Raw genomic sequence first — 6,220 nt, 5'->3', positions numbered from 1 at the left:
CGTTTTTTGTTTGTATACATTATAATGAAAACAATTTTTCTATAACAAATCCAGGAACTGACTGCTCTCTGAGACCAGACTTTCACATTTTGCTACTAATCTACATAATGTTTATTTTAGACACTGAACTTGGGTAAACAGAAATATGGGTAAATATTGATTTTAATATTGTGAATAAATGATGCTAAAACCTTGTTCTCACTCTCACTACTTGTTCAGTCAACTGGATGCTTTGCTGTTGCACATTACCTTCTTCTGGGAAGCCTGTTCAAGCTACTGTCATATGCTGCAAAGCTTAAACTAGTTAGTCCATCTAAACTTGGCATCTGTGTACTTAACCTATTGCTGAGGTCAGCTGACATCTGACCTTGTCAACAACCCATTATGTTTGAGTTCTGTCAGAGCTTAATCTGGGTGCAACTGACATTAAAACATAAAAGGTAGGGTAGGAAATTGCAGAGAGGCTAGCAATAGCAAATAGCAAGCTAGCTTTGAGAGCATGAGATCCCACCCTCCTTTCAGAGCCATCAAAAGCCAACAAAAATATATCTCCAAAGCCATGCCTCCTTCAAAACACATGAACTCGCACAGCAGAGTCTGCAAAGTGCCATGAGATGAATTACCTCATGTCTCAAAGCACATAACTTTACAATAATAAGGAATGTAAACAAGTTACAGAGCTCTTACTTGTACCACCTGACTGCTGAAGATTCATTTCGGCATTGATAGTGTTGATATAGAAACGCATAAATCCGAGTCAGAGGACGTGAACAGCTCCGGGCAGAACGTCATGGGTTGTCGTCTCATAATTACGTTTATACGACATGGTGTGAATGCAGCATAGGCTCATTGTTTTGGTTCAGGAGGAACTGAAAAGGCAGCTGCTGTTTGTTTGTGGCACTCAGTGACTGTCTGTCTACAACTCTGCATAGCCTTATGGAACGCGCTGATGACGATGTCAGCGCGAGCGTGTGCTGAGGTATGGAAATACATGTTGAAATGCATCTTTGTTTTACTTCAACTTAGAAAAATCATTACAACATTATGTCAAAATCATTTATGTCTAAATGCAAAACAATTTAGCTGCTCATATAAAGGTGCTGGTCATATAATTAGAATATCATCAAAAAGTTAATTTATTTCACTAATTCCATTCAAAAAGTGAAACTTGTATATTATATTAATTCATTACACACAAACTGATATAATTCAAATGTTTATTTCTTTTAATTTTGATGATTATAACTGACAACTAAGGAAAATCCCAAATTCAGTATCTCAGAAAATTAGAATATTACTTAAGACCATTACAAAGAAAGGATTTTTAGAAATCTTGGCCAACTGAAAAGTATGAGCATGTACAGCACTCAATACTTAGTTGGGACTCCTTTTGCCTGAATTACTGCAGCAATGCGGCGTGGCATGGAGTCGATCAGTCTGTGGCACTGCTCAGCCCAGTTTGCTCTGATAGTGGCCTTCAGCTCTTCTGCATTGTTGGGTCTGGCATATCGCATCTTCCTCTTCACAATACCTCATAGATTTTCTATGGGGTTAAGGTCAGGCGAGTTTGCTGGCCAATTAAGAACAGGGATACCATGGTCCTTAAACCAGGTACTGGTAGCTTTAGTACTGTGTGCAGGTGCCAAGTCCTGTTGGAAAATGAAATCTGCATCTCCATAAAGTTTGTCAGCAGCAGGAAGCACAAAGTGCTCTAAAACGTCCTGGTATACGGCTGCGTTGACCTTGGACCTCAGAAAACACAGTAGACCAACACCAGCAGATGACATGGCACCCCAAACCATCACTGACTGCAGAAACTTTACACTGGAGCTCAAGCAACATGGATTGTGTGCCTCTCCTCTCTTCCTCCAGACTCTGGGACCATGATTTCCAAAGGAAATGCAAAATTTACTTTCATCAGAGAACATAACTTTGGACCACTCAGCAGCAGTCCAGTCTGTAACGAGGTTAGTAGATGTGGGAAGAAGGAGGCGGGAACCGGCGAACATTCAACAAAACTTTAATATAAAATAAACAAACAAAACGAAAGTAATGCCGGCAGACCCTCGCGGACGTCTGCCGGCCACACAAACATAATAAACCATAAAATAAAGTCCAGGCCTGGTCCTCTCTCGTCCTTCACTGATGTCGCTCCTCCTTTTATGCCTCCGGAGCTCCTCCGTGAGAGACTCGAGGCCGGCACGCCTCGCAGGTGACGCTCATTATCACTCGCGTCACCGGCCTCGCGCCGTTCCCTCACGGCTCTCGCCCGCCCTGCTCGTCACATACCCCCAACGCCCCTCGCTGGCCGGGGGGTACCTCCGAGACTGCGCTTTACTCCCCCCCGGGGCCTGTCTCGGCGGCCGCAGCACCTGGGGGTAAGGACAGACGAGACGAGAGAAAGGAGACGGAAGCAAGGGGAGCGACAGGACGAGAGAGGGGAGAGAGGAAAAAGAAAGAAAAAAAAAATGCTGGGTCCGGCTCCCAGACACACTGCCGCTCGGTCCTCAGCCTGCCAAGAGGCTCTTCTTCGCGGTGCCATGCGGTGGCATTGGACGCTTGGTGGACGGCCCGATCCTCGACCGCCTCCTGGCGGCCGGCGATGGCTCCTCCGACTGAGGGCAGCCGGCAGCGAGTCCCCCGTCCCCTGCTCCTCCCCTTCATGGCGGACGGCAGCAGGCTCCGGCCCACGGCAGACGGCGGCGACTCCTCCGCTCCCTCCAGGTCCAGGACGGCAGCCACCCCACCTCGTCCCAGGAGCACGGCATCCGGGTCTCCGTCCCACCTTTCACAAGGCTCCAGCACCACCGCCTCGGGCAGCCTTTCGCGGTCTTCACTTCCGCGCTGCCCGAACTCCGCAGCACCGCGATCCCCCTCAGCAGCGAGGGCTCTCCGACAGCATGTCCCTCCTTCCTCCCGGGTTTCGGCACCAATGTAACGAGGTTAGTAGATATGGGAAGAAGGAGGCGGGAACCGGCGAACGTTCAACAAAACTTTAATGTAAAATAAACAAAGAACAAAACGAAAGTAATGCCGGCAGACCCTCGCGGACGTCTGCCGGCCACACAAACATAATAAAACATAAAATAAAGTCCAGGCCTGGTCCTCTCTCGTCCTCCACGGTAGTCGCTCCTCCTTTATGCTCCCGGAGCTCCTCCGTGAGGGACTCAAGGCCGGTGCGCCTCCCAGGTGAAGCTCATTAACACTCGCGCCACCGGCCTCGCGCCGTTCCCTCACGGCTCTCGCCCGCCCTGGTCGCCACATACCCCCATCGCCCCTCGCAGGCCGGGGGGTACTCCCGAGACTGCGCTCTACTCCCCCCCGGGGCCTGTCTCGGCGGCCGCAGCACCTGGGGGTAAGGACAGACGAGACGAGAGAAAGGAGACGGAAGCAAGGGGAGCGACAGGACGAGAGAGGGGAGAGAGGAAAAAGAAAAAAAAAATTCTTGGTCCGGTTCCCCGACACACTGCCGCTTGGTCCTCAGCCTGCCGAGAGGCTCTTCTTCGCGGTGCCATGCGGTGGCACTGGACGCTCGGTGGACGGCCCGATCCTCGACCGCCTCCTGGCGGCCGGCGATGGCTCCTCCGACTGAGGGCAGCCGGCAGCGAGTCCCCCGTTCCCTGCTCCTCCCCTTTATGGCGGACGGCAGCAGGCTCCGGCCCACGGCGAACGGCGGCGACTCCTCCGCTCCCTCTTGGACGGCAGCCACCCCACCTCGTCCCAGGGGCACGGCCTCGAGCTCTCCGTCCCACCTTTCACAAGGCTCCAGTACCACCGCTTCGGGCAGCCTCTCGCGGTCTTCACTCCCGCGCTGCCCGAACTCCGCAGCACCGCGATCCCCCTCAGCAGCGAGGGCTCTCCGACAGCATGTCCCTCCTTCCTCCCGGGTTTCGGCACCAATGTAACAAGGTTAGTAGATGTGGGAAGAAGGAGGCGGGAACCGGCGAACATTCAACAAAACTTTAATATAAAATAAACAAACAAAACAAAAGTAATGCCGGCAGACCCTCGCGGACGTCTGCCGGCCACACAAACATAATAAACCATAAAATAAAGTCCAGGCCTGGTCCTCTCTCGTCCTTCACTGATGTCGCTCCTCCTTTTATGCCTCCGGAGCTCCTCCGTGAGAGACTCGAGGCCGGCACGCCTCGCAGGTGACGCTCATTATCACTCGCGTCACCGGCCTCGCGCCGTTCCCTCACGGCTCTCGCCCGCCCTGCTCGTCACACAGTCCTTTTTGTCTTTAGCCCGGGCAAGACGCTTCTGACGCTGTCTGTTCAAGAGTGGCTTGACACAAGGAATGCGACAGCTGAAACCCATGTCTTGCAAACGTCTGTGCGTAGTGGTTCTTGAAGCACTGACTCCAGCTGCAGTCCACTCTGTGAATTTCCCCCACATTTTTGAATGCTTTTTGTTTCACAATCCTCTCCAGGGTGCGGCTATCCCTATTGTTTGTACACTTTTTTTCTACCACATAATTTCCTTCCCTTCGCCTCTCTATAAATGTGCTTGGACACAGAGCTCTGTGAACAGCCAGCCTCTTTTGCAATGACCTTTTGTGTCTTGCCCTCCTTGTGCAAGGTGTCAATGGTCATCTTTTGGACAACTGTCAATTCAGCAGTCTTCCCCATGATTGTGTAGCCTACAGAACTAGACTGAAAGACCATTTAAAGGCTTTTGTTGGTGTTTTGAGTTAATTAGCTGATAAGAGTGTGGCACCAGGTGTCTTCGACATTGAACCTTTTCACAATATTCAAATTTTCTGAGATACTGAATTTGGGATTTTCCTTAGTTGTCAGTTATAATCATCAAAATTAAAAGAAATAAACATTTGAAATATATCAGTCTGTGTGTAATGAATTAATATAATATACAAGTTTCACTTTTTGAATGGAATTAGTGAAATTAATCAACTTTTTGATGAAATTCTAATTATATGACCAGCACCTGCAAGTGTGTTTATTCTCAGATGGCAAATCATCCAGCTTCACAATCATAAAATATTTCTGCAAGAATCGCTCATTCCCTGAGCATGAGTTAGTGCTCCAATTAGTGGTGCATGTCAGGTCATCTGCATTCTCCAGGATTTCAAAGGCTTTCACACAAAACCATTAACATTTCAAGACTAGCTAATTGCAGGTTGTTGACAAGAATCACCCATTAATTTATCACCTTAACAAAATGCTTTATCTTGTAGACTTTTGTGGGCTGAAATACGAGAGCTTAACTGAACCGGAATGAGGACTCTTGTGATGATAACAGGGAGAGTGTGCTAGTGAAGAATAGAAAGGTCTCTCGTGGAGAAGGATCTTTTGTTCAGGACCAAAGTCTTCTGTCTGACACAGGATCTGTACCCCTGATTTGTTGCATTGTTTCAGAGAAAGGTATGAGTGCCTTGAGGCAGCTCTGCATGTCTCTGTGGGGACAGTATGGGGTTTAAAAGCCCCCTGGTGAAAATCAAAAAAGGCTTTTGCTTCCTGGGTGGTCCTTCATAGACGTTATCTTCAAGTAGGTCTCTCAGGAGTTTGATCGGTATGGTACAAGGATTCCCTAAGTATGTACTCTTGTCTTAAAAGCACCAGGGAATAAAGAGGAAATCCATTTTAACTTAATAAAAATGGTGGAAAAAACCTTTGTTTGATAAACAAGATATTTGTTCTTGCATGCTAATGGAAAATATTAAGTACAGAACTCAAAATATTAACTTTTGTAAATCAAAATTGGAAATGCGGAAGATGAATACAAAAATTAAGGCTTCTAAATTTGATCATGGTGTCTCAATATTGTCTATAAGAAGTCGCTGATCAGAATTACTGATTGTGGTTTAAGGATCAGTCCTTAAACCCAAAAGTGAAGGAGCTTTTTCAAGCCTGGGAATTTCCAAAAGATTTCGGAAATGCAGTTTTATTTATAAAATAAACAAACAAATGAATAAATAAATCTCCAAGGTCATTGTTCGATTCTTAGGGAATGCATGAACTGCAAGCTGCTTTGGGTAAAAGCATCTGCCAAATGCAATAAGGTCTGTTATTCATATAAACAAACACTACTGTTCAAAAAAGTTGTAGAAAGTAATACTTTTATTCAGCAAGGAAAATGCATTAAATTGGTCAAAACGGACAGTAAATACATTTATAATGATACAAATTATTTCTTAAAAAGTAGCCTACATATCAGAGTTTCCACTAAAATACTGTTTTCAACATTGATAATAATATGA

This window comes from Chanodichthys erythropterus, chromosome 16, assembly GCF_024489055.1.
Source record: "Chanodichthys erythropterus isolate Z2021 chromosome 16, ASM2448905v1, whole genome shotgun sequence".
Taxonomy (NCBI): Eukaryota; Metazoa; Chordata; class Actinopteri; order Cypriniformes; family Xenocyprididae; genus Chanodichthys; species Chanodichthys erythropterus.
The sequence above is the reverse complement of the archived record's forward strand: the minus strand, read 5'-3'. Positions refer to the sequence as shown.